At 39.9% G+C, this 26,648-nt stretch overlaps 2 long non-coding RNA genes across 3 annotated transcripts in view; one reads left to right on the top strand and one right to left on the bottom strand.

Moving 5' to 3' along the window:
* The window catches only part of LOC311626520, a 76,123-nt gene extending 58,334 nt beyond the window's left edge, over positions 1-17,789 (top strand). Inside the window, exon 4 of the long non-coding RNA XR_014795707.1 lies at positions 17,251-17,789. This is a non-coding gene — a long non-coding RNA (uncharacterized lncRNA). The remainder of the gene's footprint in view (positions 1-17,250) is intronic.
* The window catches only part of LOC311626519, an 82,552-nt gene that overhangs the window by 3,311 nt on the left and 52,593 nt on the right, over positions 1-26,648 (bottom strand). The gene's annotated exons all lie outside the window — the stretch shown is intronic.

The following is a 26,648-nucleotide window of genomic DNA, read 5'->3' as shown; positions in this document are numbered from 1 at the left end:
AAAATAGTTGGATTTTTTATTTTATTTTTTCATGAACTCATAGTCATAAAAAGCCTTATCTTTACAGATTTTCCTTTGCACAGCCACGCAAGGGCTGCTTTTTCGAACACTAATTTCCTGTTGCCAGTTCTGTTTCTTGTGGGATTTATTAAAGGGAAGAAGACTATAATCTTCTGGTTGTTGTGTGGTTGCCAGATAAAGTGCCTAAATATCAAAATGAAAAAAAAACGTGTCTGGATTTATTACATAGGCATAGAACTTACATTTTAAAATGGAATGGTGACAAAAGCAGAAATCTATTCATTATTTTCATTAAACATTCATCAAAAAAAGATTTTAAGAAGGAAGTATAGGTGTGCAGGAACATAGAAGAACACAAAATTAAAAGTATTTGTTCAAAAGGTACAAGGAAGCATCACAGAATATTACATTATAAATAGGGTAGGTTAACAAAATGTTCAACCCACTGAATTGATGACCTGCAGCAACTCTTTCTCACTCAATGGAGAATGCAAGCACAGAATCTTTAAAATGGACTTTGTAACACTGGATGAGCTAAATTATGCTGCCATAACAAACAACCCCCCAATCTTAGTGACTTAGAACAACAGAGATTATTTTTTGCTCATGCTACATGTCCATCCAGGGTCCACAGGGCTGCTTTGTGGATTATAATCTGTCTTAAACCCATGCTAATTCCAGTCAGGGGCCGGGAGGAGAGAGGTTGGGAGTTGTGCATTGGCTCCTAATCTTACAACCAGAAGTGACACAAAGCAGTTTCAATCACATTTCATAGGCTCGTGCACCTGGCCGAGCTTAACTAACTTCAGAGTGGGCAGGGAAGTGCTCCAGCCCAGAATAAGACATATTCCATGGAATTGACAATATTGATGTCTGATTAATTGTAATCACTGGTTAGCATTCATCTTTTTGTATCCAAAGTTTTTATTTCCTCCTGCCTTATGCTCTCCAGTTTTGGTCTGCTTACAGACACTGCATCTTTGGAGTGCCTATCCTTCTGGAATCCCAGGCATCCTGCTATCTGTGAATATCTCCTGGACTAAGAACTTGGAATTTACAATGGATTTCAAAGCGTAATGCCCAAAGGCAGATGCAAATTTTAAATTTCCAGGAAACTTTGTCCTGGGAGAAAGCCTCTCCCAAAAGTTAAATAATCCCAGTCTTTCTCAAGCTTCAAAGACAGAGCCATGTTTAGACAAAGAGGCAAAGATCCTTTGTACTCAATTTACTCAGCATATTTAACCCTCCAAATGGCTGCAGACCTAGGCGGGATTTTAGGTATTGTGAGGCTGAACTATAGCAAATAGAGAGAGGGTTGATAAGGAAGACCAGGGAGAATAAATGTTAACAATGGGTTTCAAATATGGCACCAGAATGAATATAGAGTAAAATTTCAAAAAATGTTAATAGTTGTGTGGTGAGCAAATGTAGCTATAAATGAAAGTAACTCAGAGGTTCTATAAACAAGCATATAAATTTAATTCATTTTACAAGGGGAAAATTAATTCCACACCCCTAAAAGTATGGACCAATTCCTTGAAACAAGTTAAAATGACCATCTGTTGCAATCATGGCTTAATTGCACAAGAATTCTGCTTAGTTCATTGGAAGTCCCCTTAAAAAAGTGAGTTTGAGAACCGGGGGATTCCATCAATGGTGAGAGGAAATCTTTAATGTTTTTTGGAGGTGGGTCCAGTGTAGGGTGGCTAATGGTCAGAAGGATTCCTGGTTTTTCTGAGACCCATTTGCAAAAAGGCTTTGAAAGTGCAATCAGGTTGGTGCTTACGGGATTAGAAGGAGAGTAGGGAGAGTTTCATGTGATTGGGAGACCTGGGAAAGAGCAGATGCCCGTGGGATGCTCAGACAAGGCCAACCCCAGCCCTGCAGCTGGTTTGGTGTTACAGTCTTTAGCGCTACATTCTACCTGTGCTAGGAGGGTTGGGCCAATATGATCAAATAGATGTAAAGGTAGCTTGTAAAAAGGATTACAAACTACCTTTAAAATTAGAACCCTTTTCTTTTGAGCTAATGAAAGGTAAAATATATCCTTGGTATTAGAGTGAGAAAAAAATATTTTAAAGTTATTTATTTTTTATTAACTTATACAATAAAGTGTGAAGGTCCTAAGTACACACCTCAGGGAATTTTTATATATGTAGAAGCCCATGAAACTAACCCCGATCAAGGCAGGGAAAAATTTTGGTTCCTCTGGGAATACACACAAGTAAGCAGGCAGTTATGCTCCAGTGTGATACATGCCACAAAACAAGGAAGTGCTGGAAGAAAGAATGCTGAATGTGAACTTGAGGATCAGATGGGCTCAGGGCGGGAACAAGTGACATCTACAAGAGACTGGAAGGGTGGTGAGTACGGGCTAACCAGACAGATGAGAAAATACGGAAGCAAAGGGAACAGCAGGAACAAATGCTCAGAGGCCAAAGATAGTTTTGACTATTTGGGGAACTGAAAAATAAACAAAACCCAAACATTTCTTACAACTAGACAAGTGAACTGGGGTCAGATTCTATGGGACTTTCGCAGATAATGTTTCAGAGTTTGACCTTGGCTTCAAGGGTAATGAAAGCCATTGAAGCTTTTGCAGCAAGGGGCTGCCTTTGTCATCAGATTGGTATTTGTTTTAAAGTACTACGCATATGAGGAAATAATGGTATGAAAAGATAAAGGGTTTGCAAAACAATTTGTTTTGATGCTTTTGTGAAGGGTGCAAAACCTCCCACCGGACACGATTTTTATGGCACCTTTTTATTTGAGCGCAATAGGCAAGAAAGTGTGCAACGCAACGTACCCCAGGAAACAGGCTGTGACTGTACCACCTAAGGTTGCATATGGATGATGTGCTACTTTGTCCCGACCAGCGGGAGATCAACATGGGGGCAAGGAGACACCTAAAAGGGAATGATAGAGGACAGGAGATGCGAAGAAATGGAGGCAAGACAGGGCTCTGATCAAGCCTCGAATTTTATTGTTGAAGCTGCAATATATATATACAGGCTGTAGGGGGAGGTTGTCACGGGGACATTCCAATGTGGGGCAAACTATGGGAGGGAGGATCAGGGAGGGGACGTTGTAGGGAACTTCTGGAGCAGGATGTGTCGTTGTAGGGAACTTCTGGAGCAGGATGTGTCTTTAGCGATAGGTTATCTTTAGCTTTTGGCCAAGCTGCAGGACACCACGTGATCTCTGGTGACTGTGAGTAGTAAGAGGAGTTGGAAACTTAACTCCCAAGATGGAGTTGTATTTTCTAAGATGGAGTTGCTTGTATCAACTCTGATGGCTCCCAACACTACTTGGTTCTATCTCAGTAGAAAGCCACTGGCTATAGGAACAAATTACACAATGTGCCCAGTGTTCAGAGCTGCAATGCAGGGTTCATGTCAGTGTCCCTACACAAGACTTCTCCATCACACCTGGAATTCTCCATCTTACATGTTCAACTTTATTAAAACTTTCTTTTGATATCTCTATTTCTGTGATGACCATGGTCAGCCTAAAATTTTCAGGAGAAAAGTCTTAAGATTCATCCTCCCTGACCTCTAATTTCTAAGTCCCCTTCTTTGAATCCCATATTTAGATTAAGGTTCTGGGTAATTCTCTCAAACACCTACTCTGTTCACTTGGTGCTGATTAGATTATCTAGACAACCACCAAAGTCCTACACTGACCTGTCATGTAGACACAATTTAAAGAGTTAAATGCTTTGTTCTCTTCGTTATGATAAATTAAAATGCAATGCTTTCATTGTATCGCCTTTACTTTTCTCTTCTTTACTTAAATGGAATCCTTTATTGAGCCTTTTTACTTTTTGCCTCATACTAAAACCTGTATAATGTATCTCTATAGAAATATTGTTATTCAATTTTTTGTCATGATTGAAATATTTGTATGATACTGATGTGTCTATAAAACAGTTTTATTTATTATGATGCTGACAAATTTTGAAGCAGTTGGTAGGTAGATAGCATTAGAAAAATCCTTGCTATGGGAGCAAATTCCATTATGGTTTCATCCTAGTAATTTTTTACAGACGTCAGTGATGTATATGCCTCTCTCCCTAACTGGATCATAAACTCTCAGAGGGCAAGTATGGCTGAATTGTGTCCCCCTCTTCCCCTCCAAATTCATATATTTAACTCCTAACTCACACACAGCACCTCAGAATGTGCCCTTGTTTGAAATAGGGTCATTGCAGATGCAGGTAAGATGAGGTCATACTAGGTTAGGGACAGCCCCTAATCCAATATAATAGGTGTGCTTCAAAAGGAAGAACTTTTAACATAGACGTGTATTCAGAGAAGACCCTGTGGGAAGCTATGCTTCCCCAAGTCAAGGAATTCCCAGAAGCTGGGTAAGAGGCCTAGAACAGGTCTTCCCAGCAACGTTAGATGGACCATGGCCCTACCGACACCTTGTTTTCAGATGGTCTCTAACCCAAGATAATAAATTTCTTTTGCTCTAAGGTATCCAGTTTGTGATATCTTATTATTGCAGCCCTAGAAAGTGAATGCAGCAGGGATTATGGCTTGCTCATCTGTGTGTGCCCCACAGAGTCTTCAGAATGTTGGCCAAAATGAAGTTGCAATCATACACCCCAGCAGATCTGAAGCTTGAGCCAGCTAAGGCAGTGAAATACCTGGATATGGGATCTTGCAAAATTTTCTCTGGTATTAAGACATGCCCTTGGGAATGTGCTGATGCTGATACCAGTTGTTTGTTTGTACCTGGAGAGCAGGCAGGCATGTGGTCAGAGCATTCACCCGTTTCCTCTCCAACCTCCGCTCTGATCTTTCCTTAGTCAATGTTTACTGCTTTAGTGAGTGGGGATTCCTTGTCCAATTCTTTAAATACCAACATATTTTGACAACTCCCAAATGTATACATTCAGCCAGGTCTTCTCTTATGAATCTGAAACTAGTTAGTTTCTGGCCTCTAACAGACACATATTTTTAAAATATGTTTTTATTGATTTCAGAGAGGAAAGAAGAGGGAGAGACAGATAGAAACAGTGATGAGAATCATAGATCTCCTTCCTCTTGCTCTTCCACCCCCCTCACCCCCACCCCTGCATCCTCCTTCCCCAGTGGATCAAATCTGCAACCCAGGCATGTGCCCTGACCAGGAATCAAACTGACCTCCTGGGTCATAGGCTCACACTCAACCACTGAGCCATACCAGCTGTGCTAACCAAACATATATACTGGATGTCCAATGGGTGGTTCAAACATAAAATGGTTATCTTCCTCTAAGTATGTTCCTCTTTTATCTTTCCAATCTCAGGAAATAGCATCCCCATTTTTCAAGTTGCTCAGGTCAGCCCTGGCAGTTGCCCTTGACACCTAATGCCTTTCTCTCACATCACACGTCCAGTCTCTCAAGGTGGTTCAACCTTCACAATATACCCAGAAATGCACTGCTCGTTTTGTCTTCTTTTTACCCATTTCACCTCTACTGCCCTGGTCCCACCACATCATTCTTTACCTGCATTGTTAGGACAGCTCCTAACTGGCTTCAGTATTTGTTGTTTTTTTTTTTCTTTTCTTTTCTTTTCTTTCTTTCTTTTTTTTTTTTTTTTTTTTTTTTTTTATCAATCTTTATTGTTCATATTATTACAAAGGTTCCTCATTTCTTCCCCCCTCCACCAGGTTCCCACCCCACCCTCTGCCCCCTCCCCATCCCCCATTGTCCTCATCCATAGGTGCACAGTTTATGTTCAGTCTCTTCCTCCCTCCCTTTCCCTGATAGTAAATCCCTTTTCAGATAGTAAATCTGTTACTTAGCATTTTCTCATATCAATAATACCTCCACATGCCTAATGATACACTTCACACAAAAGACATTTCCAAATAGGTCAACCAGCCTCATCCAGGCCCCACCCAAGGCACTTACAGATCAACACCCCAGCGCTATACTAACTCAACACATCCAGATCTAAGCCTTCATCACTTGATTCAGCAGACCCTCAAGTTCCCGCAAAAGTTTCCAGCCATGTCTGAGAGGCAGCCGTGGGCAGGGACAGGCGAGGAGTGAGCTGTTTCGGGCCTGGCTGCTCCGGGCCTGGCCTCTGTTGCTCTGGTTCGTTCCACAACCAGCTGCTCCGGGTCTGGTCACTGCCGCTCCCAACCTAGTTGCTCTGGACTTGGCTGTTGCTGCTACAGGTTGCTCCGGTCCCAGCCGCTCCGGGCCTGGCCGCTCCCAGCCTGGCAGCTGCCGCTCTGGGCCTGGCCGCTCCCAGCCTGGCAGCTGCTGCTCCTGGCCTGGCAACACCAGACCCGGCTGCTCCGGGCCTGGCCGCTCCCAGCCCGGCAGCTGCCGCTCTGGGCCTGGCCGCTCCCAGCCTGGCAGCTGCTGCTCCTGGCCTGGCAACACCAGACCCGGCTGCTCCGGGCCTGGCCGCTCCCAGCCCGGCAGCTGCTGCTCCGGGCCTGGCCGCTCCCAGCCTGGCAGCCGCTGCTCCGAGCCTGGCCGCTCCCAGCCTGGCAGCCACTGCTCCGGGCCTGGCCGCACCAGACCTGGCTGCTCCGGGCCTGGCCGCTCCCAGCCTGGCAGCTGCTGCTCCGGGCCTGGCCGCTCCCAGCCTGGCTGGCTTCAGTATTTGAACCTTTACAGTCTATTGATGACACAACCGTCAGGATAATCCTGTTGAAACCAGTCATGCTATGTCACTCCTCAGCTAAAATTTCCTCCAAAGCTTCCTCTCGTACACTTAGAAGCTGAACCTTCCCATAAGGTCCTCTGAGACCTGGATTTGTTCGTTCCTCTCAGCTCATCTATCACCTTTCCTGACTCTGCTTCAGCCACGTTGACTCTCTGTTACCTTGAATATGATAAGCACACTTACTTTCCATATCCAGTGAGAGTACTATTTAATGAAATCTTAGTTTTAGCTGTGATGTGTATGCTTATGTGTATCAGAGTCTATATGTTACTTATTTCTTACTTTGGGTCATAGTTTCAAAAATTTTTGAAAAATACCTGCTTAGACATTCACCTGAGTCAGATTGTGCCCTTTCTGATGATGAATTGAAAACTCCATGAATTTATATTTTAATATTCCCTGCAGAAATATTCCCTACTTACTATTTGTAATATTATTGCATTCCCCCAACAAACAAACAAAAAGCATAATCTAAGTGCTTGGACTTCTGAGACATGAAGTTGTAATTGATTAGGCTGCTTAGATTAATGGGCACAGCAGTTTTCTTTTTGGGGTCTTTATTTATTGGGTAAAAGGATGTTATAGAGAGTTTCCCCAAAACAATATAGCAATTTAATTTAGCACATTCCATCACTGAGAAAGTAGGCACATACTAACATGGATGCATGGCCATTTGGAGAATCAGTAGCTCATATTAATTGGACACATAAAGGAGAGAATAGTTTACTTAATTAGACCAAACACACAGAACTCAAGAAGTGCTTATAACTTTGTTTTCTCCAGTGTCCTGAAATAAGCAACCTTATTTCCCATGTAACTTTATTTGATTCCTCCAGAAGTTACTTGTGATTTTCATGACTGTATCTTTAGAGATTGCACAATATATATTGCATAGCAAACTACTATTTAAAAAAAAAAAGTGTGAAGGGATGTAAAGATTTGAATGTTCGAAAAAGGCTCAGCCTAGATGTTGGATGTGGGCTGAGCAGCACAAGATGAGAAAGCTGCAAGAGATCCGAATGAGCGCAGAGATCAGAAAATGAAGTAGGAAAATGGTGATAAGTATTCTGAAGGATGATTTTTGTACCATCTTAGCATTCACTTGATAGAAATAATGTGAGAGCCTTCAGAATTACTATCATTACTATACTCATGTAGGAAATTATACTTTATTTGACATTTTATTCTTCGTATTCATGATCTGAAGTTTCATGACAACCCACCAAGAAAATAAAAAATGAAAATAATAAATCAGTCATCGGTACTTAAAAGCCTAATGAAATTCAAACATTTCCCAACAGAAGATGACTCAGTGACACAGAATTGGCAGTTGTTTGTTATTAGATCATTAGTTTTTATTGGCTTTCTTTTAATTTTAAGAAGGCATCTACAGAACTCTTTTTTCTCCCCTTTGGATTCATTTAAAGAGAGCTGGTTGAAGTCATCGATTGAAAAAAAAATGTAGTTTTTTTTTTTCAACATCCCTCAGTAGTTTAACTACCTTTTTCCATTGGGTTTAGAAATATCCCTCAACAATTTAACTACCCTTTCCCATTGGGTTTTAAATGGTGTTAGCTTTTATTGAAAACTAGAGACCCTGTGAATGAAATTTGTGCAGTTAGGGGGGTTCCCTCATCCCAACTTGCTCCCTCTCATAGTCTGAGAGTCCTCAGGGAATATCTGACTAACTGCTTAGGCCGCTCCCTGTGGGCCTAGACCAGCAGCTGGACATCTTTAGTGCTGCCACAAAGGTGGGAGAGGCTCCCGTCACCAGGCAGCTGTGAGCCTGGCTTCTGGCTGAGCATCACTCCCTCGCTGTGGTAGTACCTTGACCACCAGGGGGCAGATGCTCCTGCATTGAGCATCTGCCCCCTGATGATCAGTGCATATCACAGCAACTGGTTATTCCACTGTTCAGTCTATTTGCATATTAGCCTTTTATTATATAGGACTAGAGGCCAAGTGCATGAAATTTGTGCACAGGGGTATATGTCCCTCAGCCTGGCCTGTATCCTTGCCAATCTGAGAGTCCTCAAGGGATGTCCAACCACCCATTTATGCCTAATCCAATAGGGTGGTCGGACATCCCTCTCACAATCCAGGACTGCTGGCTCCCAACTGTTCGCCTGCCTGACTTCCTGATTGCTCCTTACTGCTTCTGCCTGCCAGCCTGATAACCCCCCTAACTGCTCCCCTGTCGGCCTGGTCACCCCAACTGCCCTCCCCTGCAGGCCTGGTCCCTCCCCAACTGCCCTTCCTTGCAGGCCTAGCCCCTCCCAGGTGTCCTCCCTTGCTGGCCATCTTGTGGTAGCCATCTTTGACCACATGGGGGCAGCCATTTTGTGTATTGGAGTGACAGTCAATTTTCATATTACTCTTTTATTAGTTAGGATAAGATAAAATAGAGACAAGGCTCATTGAAGCAACTTTCTCTAGCTCCAAGGAAAGGTAAGAAGAAAAGGGCCACTATCTCAAACTTGTCTAAGGGAGGCACAACCACATCTGTAAAGACAAATTTGTCCTACTCTAAGTGGGTAGAGAAAATGTTATCTTGAATACATGCTCAGGTCAGCTTCCCATCTGGCTGGTTTCAAGGAAATGAATGCTTTGACACTGGCTGCTGGTGCTTCTAAAGCTTGGAATATCTTCAAATGGATGACACCTTGTCTTGGGGAATTTTCCTTTATAAGTTGGCCTGTCAGTGGGTCAGCAATGACTTTGACTCCATAATGACCCTATAATACTTCGCTTATCCAACCTAAGCAAAACCATTTTAACTTAAGAGCTAGATGAATCTGTACTAATTCTACTCCTAAAAATAAATTTTAAAACAATCTACTTAATTGAGACTGTAGAATGTCACATGTTATTTTATTTAAGTTGAACAAAAACCCTGCAAATGCTAATTTATTTGTGCAAAACCTTTGATTGAACCCTACCAGGCATTTTACTGAACATACAGAATATGGGGGTGAGCAAGAGCTAGAGTCTCTTGAAGAACCTACATTTCAGTAAGATAGCTGAGCAAATTATAAAGAAACCAAATTAGACAAATGTAAGTATGACAAGTGGTATGAGACAGAAAATAGTAGAACGTATCAGGGAGGGCCTCTCTGAACAGGTAATATTTAAGCTGATTCAAAACAAGAAGTCAGAAAGATATGATGGGAAGAGATTTCCTGGATTAAAGTGAAGCTTGTGCAAAGGTCCTGAGGTAGAAAAAGAGCTCGGTATAGTTAAGAAACTTTATACGTATTAACTTATAGAAGTATTATTTAAACGTATTAACTCAAGAAGACTTGAGACAGCAAGGAGGGAAGTATTCAAAGATAAGTCTTATTTTTATTTTAAGCAAATGAGGTGGCACTTGGTGATAGATAAGAGAATTGAAATTTAGATAATATTAAGCAATATTATCTTCAAGGTTGAATAAGTAGTAAAACTCCCAGTCTCCTAAACCAGCTCTGATTCCAACATTCCTTATACAAAGACATATTTAGTTATCCTGTTAAAAACAGATTCTTGGATTGTATGGATTAGTTTTCGATCACTTAAAACTGAAATTCACCCAAATGTGCTCTCTGTCAGCAAAGCAAAAGCTTCCTATTGGTCACTTTACAGAAGTGCCCCTGCATCTTTTCAAGTGAGTTGCCTGGAAAGACTGTCCATCTTCTGGAACAGAATGTGAGCTTTCTGTGCATCTAGTAGGACTGAAGAGTTTATAGTATGAAATTTTACACTTCATGGTCCACGCTCACAGACTTAGTGATGTGATAACTCAGGGATATTAACAGACATTCACAGAACACCTTCAATAAATGCAACAATTGTTATTGAGTGCCTCTATTTTTCTGCTCATTATATGTGTGAGTATGGATCTATGTGTATATTCATAAATATACACTCACAGAACCACACAAAATCATTTTTGTTTTGAACCACAAATGTGTGTGTTATATTTAAAAGTGATATATTCATTTTAAAACATAAAAAAATAAGAGATTTGATTTCAAATTACCTAATTTTCTTATGATCAAAGACTTATTTCTGTTATCTTAAGAGAGTCTAATATCATGCCAAACACTTTATACGTATTAACTTATTGAATCTTCTCAATAATCTTATGTTGTGACATAAAAATGACTGTTTCACAGGCCAAAAAAAATAAGACTCAGTGTGGTTAAGTAACCTGTTCCATATCACAGACCTAGGAATTCTTGGTGCAGGGATGAGAATTCAAATCTCTTTGCACCTCACCCAGCAACTTTCCCAAGAGTTTTCAAAAACTATTTTCTTTTTTAAGAGGGATCATTGAGGGTGCATATTTACACTCCCATATTTCAAAGCATTAACTCCTCTTCGGTTCCTGCCTTGCAGATTATAAATAGTTCTGTAGAGGCTGTTTTCAGATTGAAAGAGGAAATCATTTAGGCCTTCTATTTAACCTTTCGCCCATCCTTTCAGAGTAATTGCTTAGGACATGCCAACTTTCCTCCTTTCATGAACCAAAAGATGTAAAAACGTCTCTCACTCAATGCTTTTTTAATGTGAGTGGAAGGAGGGAGCCCGGTGACAGGCACTCCCTTTTCCACCAGATCATTCGAAGGCCATGCACCGGTATTGATTCCTCCATCAGAAACAAATACATTTTATTATAGTTTCATGATGACAGACTGAAAATAGGTAGTTTCTTCTTTCCTGATGTTAATCTATCACTAATATTTCGAGTACTGAGTTTGAGAGAGAACAGGTTAGATTGCATAGAAAAAGAAAAATGTTAGAATTATTTTACAGTTTATTAATATATGAAGCCTGACATCTCAAGTTTTAAAAAACAATAAAAGCTATACGCTTACTGAATTGCCAGAAATGTGTGTGTGTGTGTGTGTGTGTGTGTGTGTGTGTGTGTTCCACCACTTGTACTAGGATCAGAGATTATTTTTTTATTTAAAATTAAAACAGCCTAGGAACCAGGGGGAAAAATGGTACCTTTTTTTTATACTGTACTCACAAACAGAATATATAAGAGACTAGTCATATCAAAATGTAAATGTAAGCACTACTACTAGATATGGCATTGCTGGTCTAGACCAATTGGGACATAGTTCAAAAACAGATGTTCTACTGAGACAGTTTGCTCTCATTCAGCAACCCATTTTAGGAAGAAGCAGGCACTTGGCTCACCCTACTCCTACCATGTTTCCATGTGAAGGCTTGACTGCACTTCTGAAGGGGGAACAGGGTGGAGAACCTAACAATGAGACAGAGGTGAACCAGTGGTTCTAGACTGACAAACCGGCCTTCAGTAACTAGTTACCAGAAGGTATCTTATAAATGGAAGGGGAAAGGAGGACAAGTTTCATTAATGTGAACTTACATCCAGGGTGCTCAATTGTTTATACAATGGAATAGGTATCTTTTGCAGATATAATGCAAAACCAAAGGCCAGATGTTTTACTAAGTTTGAAAAATGGATTGAAGAAGGATGAATAAGCTTTGATGTCGTGTGGAGAAAAGCCATATATGATATGGGCTGTGGCTGGATGAGTATTGAATAACTCTTTTAAGCTTTTTGAGTTCCCTGGAAGGTTAATAAACAGGCTTATTACTTAAATCAATAAAGTGCTAAATAGAACAAAGGCAAGAACAGTGTTTTGAGGCACTTCACTAGAGTTCTCTTTCTGTCTGACATGGTCCACAGCTCCTCACTTTGTGGAATGCAGATGCAAATTAACCTCAATTATACCTGGAGAAATGGCAATAAAGTTGACTTGCTTCTAGGCACCTGAGTGTTGACCTAGAGTTTCTTAAGTGTTCTTTGTACTTAAATCAAGATTTGACTCAATGGTCAATTGAGTTTCAACCAGAGTGCCAAGACAATTCAATGGGGAAAGAATAGTCTTTTCACCAAAGAGTACTATAACTAGATATCTATACTAATAAAGGGGTAAAAAGCAAATTGGTCAGGACACCCTCATAGTAATGACCGAACAGCAGCCTGTGTGCGACCAGGCCAGCAGGGGGGTTAGTGAGGGATGATCAAACAACTGAATAAGCAGGCTGCATGGGGCAACCAGGCCGGGGGGGGGGGGGGGGGGGGGGGGGGGGGGGAGGCCAGTGAGGGGCAACTAGGCCAGCAGGGGGGGCAGTTAAGAGCAACCAGGCTGGTGTGGGGGTGCAGTTGGGGTCGACCTGGGATCGACCAGGCCAACAGAGGGGGCAGTTGGTGGTGATTAGGCTGTCAGGGGGACAGTAAGGGGAAACTAGGCCAGTGTGGGGGGGGGGGGGGGAGGCATTGGGAGCAACCAGGCTGGTGGGGGTGGGGACAGTTAGGGGAGACCAGGCTGGCAGAGGGATGTAGTTGGGGGCGACCAGGCTGGCAGGGAGTGGGCAATAAGGGATAATGAGGCTGGTGAGGGGGGGCAGTTAGGAGCAACCAGGTCGGCAGGGATGGAGCAATTGGAGGTAACCTGGCAGTTAGGGGTGACCAGGCTGGGATGTTGGGGCAGTTAAGTGAGATCAGGCAGGCAGGCAGGTGAGTGTTTAGAACCCAGTGGTCCAGGATTGTGAGAGGGATGTCTGACTGCTGGATTGGGCCTAAACTGACAGTTGGACATCCATCGAGGGGTTCTAGATTGGAGAGGGTGCAGGCTGGGCTGAGGGACACCCCCCCACCCCCATGCACAAATTTCATTCACTGGGCCTCTAGTCCACATATAAAAGAATCAACCACACACCATAGAAAAAAATTGGTACAGGATAGACCAAAGACATGAATGTAAGAGCTAAATCTATAAGACACAGAAGAAAACATAGGCCTAAATCTTTTTGTGGCCTTGGATTGGTTAAAAATGACACAAAAAGCAAAAGCAACGAAAGAAAATATCTTTTAAAAATGGACTTCATCAAAATTAAAACTTTTGTTCTGCGCACAGGACACCAACAAGGAAAAACAGTCTATAGAACAGGAGAAATTAGTTTGCAAATCATATTGCAGAAAGGAGCACAATACTGATATATGGTACTACTATAATGAACTTTGAAAATATTATGCTAAATGAAAGAATCCAGTCCCCAAAGACCACACACTGTGTAAGAGTCCATTTATAGGAAATGTCCAGAATAGCCAAATCTATAGCGGCAGAAGGATTAGTGGTTTCCTGTGCCCGTGGGAAGGGGAGAATGGGAAATGACTACTAATGAATACTGGGTTTCTTTTAGGAGTGATAAAAATGTTCTAAAATTAAAGGTGTTGATAGTCACACAACTCTGTGAATATATTAAAAACCATGGACTTGCACACTTTCAGTAAGTGAACTGTATGGTGTGTGAATTTTATCTCAGTATACAAATACAGTTAGATCTTAGAGTCCGGGTGGTGTTTTGTCAATGAAGAAAAAAAAGATGATTGGGCGACTTAGCCATATAGCCCCTGATAGTCCCAGTTTTCAAAGAAGGAATCAAAAAAGTTGGATTTTAGAAGCCATTGGTTAGCATTTTGGAAATAATTCCAGAGAGTTTACAGACATGTAGGGAAGGATGTGGTGAGCATGAAGAGCCAAGGTAGGTCTGTGTTATATCAACACCATTTCCCTTTTTATAGATGAGTAAACTGGGGAGTTCTGTAGACAGAATGTACCCTCATTTCAAACAACAGGATTATAGTAATACTAAAAGCATTTTAAAGGTGAAATGTTCCCGCTTGAAGAACATCTCATTCTAGGTAATACTTTCATGAAAACTGATAAAGAGCCACAGATCCTGCTTCGTCAGACAAAAAAAAATTTTATGGCTTCCCTAATTAACTGGAACATGTGTGGCCTGCAAAAAGCTGGTGTGAGACTTGGATCAATGAAGGTGCAAGACTTGAATGTTTAACAGATGTCACAGTTAGCTTCTGGAGATATTTAGTAGGTGACATCAGTAGTAATTAAAACAAAACATAAATTTGCCTATAACAAGGCCATATAATGCTGACTGCTACCACAATCGCAGTCCCAGAAATCAGCTTCCAGAAAATGTCAGATGGAGAGGGTTTTATTCTGGATACCTTTCTCTCTTCTCTCTCTCTCCTCTGTGATATTGCTGTAGGAATGAGCTCGAAGGAAAAGAGAAAAACAACCCCAGATATAGACAATCACAGCTCTCAGCCTGAGGGAATAAGTGAGTCTGCAGTGAGGTAGTGAAGCTGGTTTGCCCTGGGTTACAAGAACCACTTGTACTCATCTTTTCCCAACTCTGGGGTTAGTGAAGTCATTCTGGTAGCCTGAAATCATCCATGGTGGGAGGATTTACACCACAAAAAATGGTAAATGCCACAAATCTGGCCTTTATTTCCCCTGGAGAGCCAGTTGTTAAACATTTACCAGCACACCCTGGCAAATCTCTCAGTGTTGTCCAACTCAAGCAGTGCCGGGCGAGAGGACATATCCTCTCTGAATGTCAACAGCCTGCAAGTCATGGCACACAGACACCAGGATGAGAGCTGCAGTCATGCACACTGCCTGAAGTGACACCTACATCCATGGTGAAGACCAACACCCACTTAGACTCAAGGTTAAAAAAAAGAAAAGTAGCAGTGCTTAATTAAATAACACCCACTTTATAGGCAAGGTATATATTTTGGTTAAATAGCTTGTTGTTTGATATATAATTACAGTATCCATTGCATTTTTTAAATGTCTAAATCGTTTGATTCCTTAGGAACAAACTTTGCCTAGTTATAACACTCAAGAATTCGTTTGCCTGTTTTCTTTAGGCATTTATTTTTCTTTTCTTTTCCCTCTGGCTCAGATGGTGAGAGCATCAAGTGATTATCTAGCTAATAAGAGAACTTTCCTATGAGCCATGAGTAAATAAGTGAAACAACATTCGGGTCAATAGGAATGGGTAGACTAGAAAGGTAAAGTAAATATACTCACAATAGATTCTTGGGAAGACTGAAAATGAAATCAGGTGGGCATGTGCTTGTGCCTATGTACACAGTGGCCAAGAATTCCAATGGAAAAACCATCAGTGGAACTGGATTTTGTTCCCAAAATGCAAAGTCAGGAACAGCATGGTCTGCTCTCTGTGGACCAGCATCCAGAGGCTTCTCAGGGAAAGGCAGCATCTGTTTCAAGAAGTCCTTTGAAGGAAAAGTATATAAACATGTGGGAATGGCGTGGTGTGTGCACTCCTTGCTTCAAGAGTTGCCAGAGGAAGGAGGAAATTAAGGCCCCAAGACAGAGGCCATTCAGTTTTCTTGGCTGAGATAGCAGCGCCAATTCTAGATTCTCTGATGTTTAACCCATCAAGAGGATGGAGGGAAATAAGGTACGACAGAAATTAATCTTGCCAGTTTCTGTCATGCTGTGAATGGTTGTTTAGGAACACTCTGTATATGAAAAATTAAAACGTGGGGGAAATTGGAGGGAGGAATTTGACCGTTCTGTTGAATCTTCCATAGAAAAACCTGTCCTCATAACGAGTCAACAAGAAAATTAATCAGCTCCAATATTGCATTACACTTGTAGGCCAGGGTTTCCCAGTCTAGGTGGGGTCTTTGGATAGAATTCAGAGTCTGTGAACTGGCTTAGAAAAAAAAAAAAAAAAAAAAAAAAGGCATTTTTATTTTCACTAACCTCAAGCTCAAACTTCCCATTTTCTCCAATTATGAATGTTTGCAGCAAACCACAGTGACTTTTACTGTGATTCATCAGTAATGGAAATAACAGATATTTTTATATTACATTGCAGTAGCTGAAGGTATATTCACATACCACTTACTGTCATCACCACTTTGAAATTACAATAGTTCTTAAACTTGCCACTGTGCCTTGTTATGTAAGTATGAATAAAGAAACACCTATTTTGCTAAAACCTATCGGCTCAGTGGATAGAGCTTCAGCCTGTGGACTGAAAGGTCCCAGATTTTATTCCGGTCAAGGGCATGTACCTTGGTTGCTGGCACATCCCCAGTAGGGGGTGTGCAGGAGGCAGCTGGTCGATATTTTTCTCTCATTGATGTTTCTGGCTCTCTATCCTTCTTTCCTCTCTGTAAAAAATCCATAAAATTTATTTGAAAAAGAAAAAGAAAAAAAGAAACACCTATATTACTATATCCAAAATTTTGTGTTTTAATATTTCAAAAATTATATTTCAATAAAATTGGCTTCCTTTGCAATTCTATGTAATCCTGTGTTTTATCTTAAGCATATAAAAACATAATCCAAAGAAGGAGTCGATGGTCTTTATTAGATGGCCGAAGGTGTCAATGGCTCAGAAGAAGTTGAGAACCACTGTAGGCAGAGCTGAAGATTCTTGGGGCAGTAGGTCTTTCCTGAAGGCTGTCCTTCATGTATGTTAAAAGGGGAAACTACCGGGGTCCCTAGGCCCCCAGGTTCAGTTATAGCATCACTTGAGTTTGAAGACAAAGGTGATTTCTATAATAATTCCTGCTTAGAAAGAAAAAAAAAGTAAAATAAAATAAAAACAACCAGAATCCAAATCCCCAAAGAAACAGTGGAAAGGAAGGAGAGAAAGGCCATTTACAAGTGAGGAACCTTTCCTTTTAGGTCTGATCAGCCAGTCCTGGGTCATGAAGTACGTGTCTGAGATAGAACCGAGGACAATGAATCATCCGGAGGCCAAAGCTGTGAGTAGAAAGCCTGACGGCTCTGGGCCCTGTCAACTCTGACAGTACTGTACTTTCCTGTTTGATCCTGGACAAGTGACACAACCTCTGGTGATTCAGCTTTTCCGTTTTCTTGGCCCCACTTTCCATTCAGCTGGCTGTGCAGGAGGCCCAAGATAAATAGCTTGCTGAAAGGAGACAGCGTGGATGATTTTTTTTTTTTTAAGAAAAGACAATGCCAAGGATCTGCATCCAGGCCTTCGTGGATGGCTCCATTCCTAGCTCCAGTCCCCACCCTGTGTCCTACATTCAGTGTTGGTTTTGTTCTTAGCTGGGCTTTCCATTTGCTGTCTGCCCTCCGTCTACAGCAGTGTGAGAACCTAGCTCCACTTTTCCAGTTTTCCTCACTGAGACTTCCTTTCCCTCCTGCCATCGGACCATCCAATGGCACTGGCATGCAGCTCTGTTTCTTAACTTGAAAAATACGGGAAACTTAAAAGAAAACAATCCCCACTTCCCAAGAAATGAATGCCCGTTACGAGGTCAAAAGAGTTTTGACTTTCTAACCAATAAAAATATTATCTGGTTGCAGAAATAGAAGCACAGTGATGTGAGGAATACACATGAGGATTCTCCTAGTTCTGTGGGCCTCTGAGAAACACCAGTGCACAACTTGATAACGGCTTTCAATGTTAGTTTCTCAACAGGTATTAGAATTTTGACAAAGATCAATGTTTTAAGCAAATAGGATAAAGCTTAGGCAATGGGATTTGGGGCATCAGAACTGGCAGGAAGCCCAGCTGGTGTAGCTCCATGGTTGAGTGTTGACCCAGAACCAAGAGGCCATGGTTCAATTCCCAGTGAAGGCATATGCCCAGGTTTAGGGCTCAAAACCCAGTAGGGGGCATGTAGAAGGCAGCCTATCAATGATTCTCATCATTGATGTTTCTAATTTCTATTTCTCTTTCCCTCTCCCTTCCTTTTTGGAATCAATAATATATATATATTTTCTTAAAGAAAAAAACAAGTGGCAGGAAGAAGCAATGGCAAACTGGAATTCTTCTAGACAATCCTAGAATTACATGGCATTGTTAATTACAAATTGTGTCTATTTTTAAGGCTGGCCTTGATGAACTTTCTGATTGAAGTAATTCAGATAATTTTTAAAAAGTGGATTGCTGCCGAAACCGGTTTGACTCAGTGGTAGAGCGTCGGCCTGCGGACTGAAATGTCCCAGGTTCGATTCCGGTCAAGGGCATGTATCTTGATTGCAGGCACATCCCCAGTGGAAGGTGTGCAAGAGGCAGCTGATCGATGATTCTCTCTCGTCGATATTTCTAACTCTCTATCCCTCTCTCTTCCTCTCTGTAAAAGAAATCAATAAAACATATTTTTTAAAAAAGTAAATAGCTCATGAGAAGATTGATTTCTGTTTGATAATGTCAGAGGTTATTCTCAAAATTGCTTTGGGTAAACTAAATATTTTATATTTACGTGTCAAAATTACTCTTTACAACAATTTTGAAGAAAAACTCTTTCGGAAGTAAAAGTACCCTTTGGTTGTCCATTTATTTTTATTGAATCTAATCACCTATTTAGACTGTTCACAAGCAATATTACTATAGCTATACTAAATTTGTTTGTTGATTTAAATTAACCCAATGCCTCTAACTTTTTTTTTTGGAAAGACCACCTCAACTTGCCTCAAGAACCCTTATACCTTACCTGGAAGAGGGAACATTTGATCTCTAAATATCACTACATCAAGGCAAAGATACACCTTATTTTATTTCTTTCCACTAAAAAAAAAAAAAAAAAAAAAAAAAAAAAAAAAAAAAAAAAGTCAGTTCTCAGAATTTGAATTTAATCTGTATTTAATGTTGCTATGTGATACAATTAGCATTTTTAATAACCTAACATTCAGAGGAGTGAAGATGCAAGATGCAAAGTTTGGAATTAAAGAAAACACACAAAACATTATGTCAAATTAAATATAAAGTAATCACTTCAAATAATATTATTAGAGTATCCACAGCTAGGTGTTTGTGTGTGTGATTTTTTTCAATATGAAAAACTCACATAAATATGGACAAGAGATTCTTGGATGGCCATTTATGGAAAATTTTTTCCCCCAGCAATTTCCAAATTTGTTTTTAGATTAACTGTCCTATAAACCAGGCAAATTACACACCTCCAAAAGAAGAGATCTTGAATATCTTGTATGCAACTGATAGGCAAGAGGGAATATTTTCAGGCAGCAGTCATAATTTTTCCTTGACTGCTAACATCTGCCTGCTAAAGCTTGCATACATCCCCAGGGTGTTGGGGTTAGTAAACATTACTTGATGATGACATACCGAATATTATGAAAATGTGTCTCACTCCACGCCCAAAAGCCTCCAAAGAACATTTCATATTTTCAGACTGTGGTCAGCAGGCTTTTTTGGGTACTATTTGTAGTTCCTTAACTGAAAGTTAAATAGATCCTTTATTAAAAATGCATTCCTGGGCTATTCTTGTAGAGAACAAGACAGCCATATGTGCAAGGTCAATTTTGAAGTAACATGCTATAAAAGTTGGGGTTGTTTCTTACATCTCCTGATAGGAAATGCTGCAAATTGTAAAAACATATTATTTACTGAGATGAGCATATGAATAGCCAGACAGTTATTTCTTTGCTTTACAGCCCTCAAGACTCCAAACTACTTTTAGGAACCAACATTAAACTATAATGTTTCTGTCAATTCTTGCTATTGAAGAAACGCTCATTCATCTTTTCAGCAACATGAAGCATAGAATTTGATAATGAGAAAAAAAGATACAATACTCCTAAGAGAGTAAAGTTTAAATGGAGAATGAGCATCTGAAATGAAAATTAGTCATCTGACAGAGTCAATACTTTTCTGTAGACTGAAATCAATAGGACTGACACAAGCAGGGGATATATGATGGGGAAAGAAAAATCCCCCTTGACCTCCAGAGAGCCTCTCTCTAGACTGAAATACTTACAAAGCCACTGTGATTCATGAGAATTATGCCACGCACATAATGAGCATCTGGAATGTAAAATTACAGATGAACAGACTCCCACTTCAAGTAGCAAAGGAGAACAGTGAGGCAACATTCTATGCTGGAACGAAAAAGAGAAAATTTGATATTGTCATAAAAAGAAGTATCACATGTTTATCCTTTTGCTATCTGCTTTTTGTTTCTTTGCATATGGACTTTATAGAAGAAGAACATAATGGAAAATAGGAATGCTTACCCAATACTTGGACATATATCATGGGAATAAAATAACCAAAGGATGATAATAAAAAAAGAAAGTATTGATTCTTTTAACTGAAAATGATAAATTTGCCTGGTCCTCATCCATTTTCTCATCAACAATTGTCTGCTTTTCTTACAATTAAACTCAGTGAATGATAAATATGAATTTAAAGGTTTTTACTAAGTCAAATTGCCTTAAACCATCACAATTTGGTCTCCAAGAAATTGTTTTTTATTTTTGCATAACCAAAATTGAGCTGTATCACCAGCATCTAGAAGAACACTTAATAAATACACAGTATCCTGGCTAGTGTGGCTCAGATGGTTGAGCATCATCCCATGTACCAAAAGGTTGCCAGTTTGATTTCCAGTCAGGGTCCATGCCTGGGTTGTGGGCTCGATCCCCAATGAGGGTGTGTAGGAGGCATCAGATCAATGTTTCTCTCTTTTTTCTTGTGCCTTCCTCTCTCTTTAAAATCACTAAAAAAATTATTTTAAAAATAAATAAATACACACTATTTATGGCAGTCTTCTTATGCATGGAAAGAATAAAGAGCAAAATAGTACTTTCCCCTCAAAATATGACTTACTTAATTCTTATCATTAGAAAAGCACTTCAGTGCTTATTGGCTGGAAGAAATTGGAAGTTTTAAGAATCCAGGAAGTGACGCTGGTTAAGTTGTAAAGGGTAGTTTCATTGAATTGCTGAATACACTTTGACGGCTGGTGTGTGAAATGGTGAGGCTGGTGCTCTCTCGCTGCTGTTCTACCCTAGATCACAGCTGGCTTCCTGGGCGTGCAAGCTGGGCAGTTTCTCAGGGTACTGTGCTTAGGACTGCATGTAGTTCAGTGGTCTACTGCCTCCTCTTTTAAAATTGCTCACTTGGGACCAAGAGGGTAGGAAGCAGTTATAGAGTTAAGCCTTGGACTGACCTGCTGGCAAAGCCACAAACAAGTCCCAGCTTGGAGGGCACAGTCCTCTAAGCACAATTACGCTTGATCTTCTAACTGCTTCCTAGATCTTTCCTGGGTAGCTAGTGGGCTGTGGGAGGGGCAGTAAGTGCTGCCAAAACAAGTGAAACTTATAAGAACATTGTAAATTACCTTGTTTGCCCCTGACTATAAATAAAGCCTCAGCTTTGCAGTCTGGATCTGTTCTGTGGCCTCAACCAGGAACAGAAGATCCACCTAGACCCAGCTTATTCTCTTGTCTGTCTTTTCTTCATCCTTCACCACCCTCCTTCAGGCTCACCGAACCCTTAGCTGTGCTGGCGTGGCACACAGAAGACCTATATTTTGTACTATACGGTAGTCAGTCCTGCTGCGGGTAGTTTCTATAAAGGTTGAGTCAGAAAGGGAAGGATGCTGTATGGATGACTAATACTCCAACACGTAGAAACCAGGTTAGGAGGAACTGAGAGCCTACATACTTCAAAAAGTTTTACAAAAGAAAGCTCCAAATACCAACCTGTCTTATTTCCTTACCTTTCCTGTGCTGCCCACCCCTCCAAAAAATAAACTTTTGATGACTTGATCTATCACTGTATTTATAATCTTAGACATTTTAGCTGATAACATCGTAACTGAATTTCAAAGCTCCAATACTTGCATAAGCAGGGCAAGTTTTGTTTTTGCATCTCTCAAGAACCATGCACTTAATAAACATTTCAAAACATTCTAATTTCACTCTTCCTTAGGTCACTCTTTGTAATGCGAAAATCACTGCTCAAGAGAACTGTAAAGTCAGCTTCTTTAACAAAATGAAAATCACATATTGGGGATTTACAAGTCTCTCAACTCTGAAGGCTGTAGTGAGAGTCTAATGTAATGGAGACATTCCAGACACATCGCCAGCACTTGTATTATACTTCCTGCACACGACCACATGGTTCACAGAAAATGTTCTTCAATCCATTAGACATACCATTTGTCACGACTTGAGCTCTTTGTAGTTAAAGTTTTACTGATCAAGGAATATTGCCACTTCTTACATTTAAATCTTGAAGACATTTACAATGCAGTAGTCGAGAGTTAAATATATGTAGTTACTCTACTGTCACAAGATGTAAGGTTGGATTGATCTATTTTGGTTTGCAGTGAAAGAGCACATGGTATAGTTAAACTCGCTCTTTAGGTTGCGAATTTATTTCAAGCAAATTATAAAGAATGTCCAATATAATCTTTTATGTGATATGTTTGCAAACCTAAAACTCTCAGAAAGAAGTAAACCCATAACATTATACTTAAAAGTGTATTAGTTTAATTAAACTAAATTATTCTATTTGAAAAAAGAGATTAGAAATGATTCCATGAAATCCATAAAAATGCCTTGGGTTTGGATTTGGATGTGTTTGTCTTGGAACAGAGATTTCCCACCCACTCCCATTGAAGAACTTTGCTTTCATGGTTATCTTGATCATAAATCTTTATTGCTAATTACAACTCTTACAGATTGAGGAATTTTTATGTGCCCAATACTGTACTAGATTTTATAGAAAGCATTTTATTTCATTCTTATAACATTCTGTGGAACCCTGATCAGTTCAAGCTCCTGTCCCATGACTTTGCCTGGCTTCTCTAATTGCACTTCATCCATACCACTTCCCTATTGTGATTTTACATCTCTGTATTGTGCATTCTCCAAAGCCCCAGCAAACCTCAAGGAGTGGTACCTTCAGGAACTACACTCCAACTTCTCTGCCTTGTCAAGTGTCATCTTATCTAGAAGACCCTTCTTTCTCCCTCTTACTCATCTAATTTCTCCTCCTTCAACAATTTGTCTCCTCCTTCAACCTGTATAATTTGCTGAAGAAATCCTAAGCTAAATTTACTATATTACACATTAACATTAAAACCAAAGAATTTTAAGTCTTTGTTCTTCCATGAATGATATTACCACTCACTGTCAATTTCTGGTGTGGAACTTCCCCAGGACACAAGTTGGAGGTGGTAGGTAGGATGTACAGCATGAATCAAAGAAAAGAGATAGGAGTGTGTGGCAGGTAAGAAGAACAAGTGGGTTGGTGTAGCTGGATTATAAAGTGAAGGTTGAGAGGTAGAGAAGGAGAAGGCAAAAAAAAGTGTTAGGTTCAGATCGTTAAGGCTGTACGAATGTAATTCCTTTTATAGACAGTGGTACCACTGAAAGAATATATAGCAGAGGAGAAGCCACATTAAATCTGTGCTTTAGACAGGACCCTGGTGGCCATAGATAGAGGATGAACTGGTTGGTGAATGGGCAACAACGAGAAGGGCAAAAATATTATAGAAGGATATCAGCTAAGTCAATAGTTTAGCTGAGAGAGCAGAGAGAAATAGTCTATGTGCATGAGGGGATATGGAGGAAGAACATTCTAGGTAGAAAGAACGGCTCGTACAAATGCTTTGGGCCATAAACATGCTTGACATAATTGGAGGAATGCCAAGGAATCCAGTGTGACTGGACCATTGAAAATAAAGAGGAGAGTGGCAAGAGATGAAGTGAGGGAGATTGAATAGCCAGGACCAAATTGTGAAGGGCCATATAAGCTTCTATAAGGATTTTGAATTGTACTCCCATGTATTTGAGGAAACCATTGGAGGGTTTTGGGCAATTGATTGGGATTTTCAAATTTAAGTCTTTAGAAGCATAGCTGTTATTACTATGTACACAGTTATCTATAGGAAGGATGTATAGGGAGAGAGGGCTATGGTATTCCAGATAAATCATGATAGTGGGTTGGGCAAGAGTATGGTGGTGAATGCTATAAGAAGGTCTAATGGACAGGAATTGATGATGTGTTAGATATGGAGTGTGGAGGAAAAAGAAGAATCAAAGACGACCTCAAGAGTGAGCAATTATCACCAACAGTGGATAAAGCTAGGATGAAAACACAATGTAGTATAAAAGCAAGACATGAGATGTTACTTGTACTAATGGTTGCTCAATAACTGGGTGAGTGAATGAATGAATGAAAGCTGTATGATGGTTGTCAAATCTACCTTAATTGTAAAGATATGCCTCATACTATTGAATGAATGAATGAATTTTCTTTAACAGATGGCCATAGCACCTTCTTTTCCCTGCCTCAGGTTTCCTGTTATTATCTATCTTCTGGGGATAGCAGCCCTATCTCTCTCCTCACTGCCTTGTGCAGAATCTGGGATAATTTACTCCAATTTTCCATTTTTGAAATTTGGCTTCCTTCTGGAGAGTCCTATATCTTAACCAGAATAAACTGTTGGCAAACTGCTCTGAACCTTAATTTTCTTAAGATAAATGGGTACAAATGTATTGGAAAAAAAGATTAGTCGTGCTTTAGTTTTACATTAAATAACGCATATAGATTTCAGTAGATAATGGCTTCCTCAAGACATAGAGTCTTTTGTTACAAGTTTAAATTGATTTTTTTTTTCACTAGCAGATGAGAGCTCTGTGTTGCAGCCAGTATCCTGCTGTGCAAGTTTTCAACAGCTGGAAGTGTATTAAGCATCATTCTATGAAAATGAGCTCATTACTGTTTAGTTTGTGCTGATGCTCAATAAATTCATAAAGTGCTTCTCTAGGTTTGAGGAGAATTTCATGAAATTGCATAAAGAATCTTTAAGACAAAATTTCAAATCTGGCAAAATGAAAACCAGAATATCACTTTGCTCTTTTATTTTGAAGCCAGGTCTCAAGCTGAACAAATTAAACAAGTTAGTATATATGCACATGCTGAAGAAATCCTCAGTTAAATTTAGGATATTACACACGTAACACTAAAACCAGCATTTAAACCAATATTATAAATAAATCATAATCACAGTAGTCATATTTTTATCACAGTAGTTATATTTTAAGCTTGCCAGACACTGTGTTATGCATTACCTCATTCTTTAGAACATGCATCTTAAATCATGTAAAGAGTGAAAACAGTAATGCAATTGGATTTCTTTTTTTTTTTTTTCTTTCACTCTAATGTTAATATTTCTGTGATGAGATCAAATCTTATCTTTAGGGTTGATTTCATTATGTCTTTAGAGTAAATTTTATTAGCATTAAAATTGTAATAAAGTAACTTAAAAATGTCAAGCTATTGGAAGTAAAAAAAAAAGCGCTGGTATTTAAAATATTTTGGAAATGGGAACAGTAAAACATCTAATTTAAGTATATCTCAATATTTTTGGATGGATATTTGAGTCAATTTATGAAATAAAAGGAAATAACAAAATAAAAGAACAGAATAAATGTACAAAGTCTTGCCATTTGAAACTATCCACTTCGCAGTCAAAATATTTTCAATTGGCCATTTTTATATTCCTTGATGTGAATTTCAAAAAGAGACAGTGGAGCGACAGTGGGCCCATAATTAAAACAATAACAGCTATGACATTCAATCTCTAAGGTATTTTTAGGGTGAACTTCCCACCATGAAAAACCATAGAAAATCACAAACAACACAAGTTTGATTTTGATCAGCCGGGACTATTCTAATCAGCTCACACTCCAATACAGTTGACCAACGTCCAAGGTTTTCATTCACTGTTCATCACTGCAGATGTATTCACTGGAGGATGTAACCTTTAAATGAATGATACTTTTGTAAATGCCACTTAAGAGGATCCTTCTAAAAGCCGCAGTGAGATGCCACACTGGCCTCCTTGTTAGGTTTCCCCAAAGCTGATTTCCTTGGAGGCCATGGGGAGTGCCGTCTGGCACCAAAACCAAAGAGATTCCTGGGGTCGTAATACCGAACTCTCCCTTTGACCGCATTCAACCTGTAAATTTCCTCTGAGTGAGATTTCACAACTCAGCATAATGTCTTTATTTATGTGTGCCTTTCAGAGTATAAAGTCCCTCTTCATAGCACCTTAGGATATGTGAAGGAAGGAGATTCTTAAATAAAATTTTGAGCACCATGACTAATTGGCCAGGCCTATCCCTGAGAAGAGATGTTATAAATATCATAATATCCAGTTTACATGTTATAGGAGTGATTCCTATCCTGGAATATTTTGTTCTGATTCCAGAACATAGTGCCTCGATGCCATGTGATTCAAAGAAGGAGACTTGTTATCTTATTTTACTCTTGATTTATTAAAACATCT

This window comes from Pipistrellus hanaki (genome assembly GCF_964339955.1).
Source record: "Pipistrellus hanaki genome assembly, chromosome: 8".
In the NCBI taxonomy this organism is placed as follows: Eukaryota; Metazoa; Chordata; class Mammalia; order Chiroptera; family Vespertilionidae; genus Pipistrellus; species Pipistrellus hanaki.
This window is presented reverse-complemented; position numbering and strand designations above follow the sequence as displayed.